At 34.7% G+C, this 2238-nt stretch overlaps 1 non-coding gene across 1 annotated transcript; it reads left to right on the forward strand.

Moving 5' to 3' along the window:
• Positions 1–435: 435 nt before the first annotated feature.
• Positions 436–541, forward strand: LOC122098305. The gene has a single exon (XR_006145721.1). It is a non-coding gene; the product is annotated as a U6 spliceosomal RNA (small nuclear RNA).
• Positions 542–2238: the final 1697 nt, after the last annotated feature.

Below are 2238 nucleotides of genomic sequence, written 5' to 3' on the forward strand. Positions count from 1 at the left end.
ATTAGTAATGTTTCTATAAACTCTGAAATATACATACATAGTAGCATATGTCTGTTAACATAAATCTTAAATACTTTATCGAAAAGTTTTATTACCTGCCAAACAGTCCTAGTTTTAGCATATATAAGCAAATTCCCAAAATTAAATATATTTAAACCATTAAAACTTTTAACAAAACTTAACACTTGCTGCAGTGTTCATTATCACAGGTGCCTTGTATAGAATAATTGAATTCCTCCACCTACACATCTCTTGAACAATAAATATCTGGAATTATTTTGTTTTTGACATGTCATTCTTGACTTTATTCTTAAATGTGTGCTTATGTAAGAAGTACATGGCTCTAAAATTTCATGAAAATTGTTTTAAACTTACTTTTTGTTGAATTGTCTAGTTTAAGAAAATCAATTACACTTTATGTATAAAACATGTTCTATGCTCTATTCAGCATCACGTACTCTAACATTGGAACGATACAGAGAAGATTTGAATGGCCCTGCGCAAGTATGACAGGCAAATTCCTGTACCATTCCATACTTTTACAATAACAGATGCTGGAGGGTATGTGACCACAAGGGAACTCTACTGCACTCTTGGTGGGAGTATAAACTTGTTCAACCACTTTGGAAAGTAGTATGGAGGTTCCTCAAAAGACTCCACATAGAACTCCCCTATGACACAGCAATCCCACTTTTGGGCATTTAACCAAAAGATCACAAACAAGACGGTACTAAAACTACCAGCACAATTATATTTATTCAGTATTGTTTAAGATAGCTAAGATATAAGACCAACCCCGATGCCCCTCATCAGGTAAATAGATCAAGAAAATGTACTATTTATACCAATGAAATTCTATGCCTCCATAAGAAAGAATGGCATCGCCCAATTTGTTAGAAAACGGAAAGACTTGGAAAAAGAAATTGTTAAGTGAAGTAAGCCAAGTCCAAAGAAACATAGGTCCCAGAGTTTCCCTAATTTTTAATAGCTAATATATGTCTGGGATAAGCAGAAAAGGTCAAAATCTATACACATATGACCAGATAAGATGTTGTTAAGGGAAATCAATCCCCAAATAGGAACATAAGTGTTTTTTTTTCTTTATTGCTATTGTTCTAACGTACTTATAACAGGCTATGTGATTTTTTTGTTTCTTTATATGTTCCTCCCCCATGCTATAACCCCTGTTTTCACTGTATTTGAATTTGGTGTGCCCACCTCTTGTATATAAGCTCCTGTAATTTGGGGAGGGGAAGGAAAAAAACAAAATGCTTAAATATGGATTCAGGTTGACCCATTGAAACAATGAGATGCACAAGACACTATGTTGAAAACTGAACTTTACAATTTAGGCAGGGGAACGGGGGAGGGGAGTGTACTTGTAGAGGTTGGCGGGAAGGGACGGTAGAGGGAAAATAAAGGAGGAGGTAACAATGCTTGTTAGGAAATGTACTCATTACTTGCTCATGTAAATGTGGCCTCTCTGTACAGTATTTTTAAAATAAAAAATATGAAAATGTTCTGAGATGAAAGAGTTTATTTCTTTTATTTTACTCAGATAATATGGTTAACAAAGAAATTAATGCAAAACACTGATATGAAGGCATTTTGAATGAATGTGTGTGTGCACGTGCACGTGTTCTCATGCACTTGCATGTATGTTGGTGTGCTCACAGTTTGAAAAAAGGGCTTAAAAGTCTTGCTAGGCCTTTCCTCTCTAGATTGATGAGCTACTATATGAGCTACATCTCCATTCCTGGCCCTTTGCTAGCTCATTGAAATTTTGAAAAATAATCTCATGAATGTATTTTGCCCTGATTGGCTTCCACTGTTATCCACAGATCTCTGGCTCCTGAGTAAATATGCAGAGTAGTTAGGATTACAGTTGTGACCAACCAGCACAAGGCTTTCAGAATAATTTTAAAAGTAGAAGAAAGTTTATTTCACGGGGGCCTCTTTTATCATCCCCTCCTTTTAAAGCATTTTGGAGTTATTATTTGTGATTTTTTTTCGTTTTTTGGATTCTTAAGAAATTAAGTGATGATATTTAAAGTTTAGTACTTTGTAAAATGGATCCTGGAAAAATGGGACAGAATATATTTGTCTCTTTTATAAGCTCAGCTCTGTGCATGATAACCCAATGTCACCAACACTGTCTGTGTTGAAGACAAAATGTAACAGAAAACAATCACCTTAGGCAATAATTGCTATGGTATTATTTCTTGGACAATATGAACA

Source organism: Dipodomys spectabilis, unplaced genomic scaffold (genome assembly GCF_019054845.1).
Source record: "Dipodomys spectabilis isolate Male_0828 unplaced genomic scaffold, ASM1905484v1 ptg000472l, whole genome shotgun sequence".
NCBI lineage: Eukaryota > Metazoa > Chordata > Mammalia > Rodentia > Heteromyidae > Dipodomys > Dipodomys spectabilis.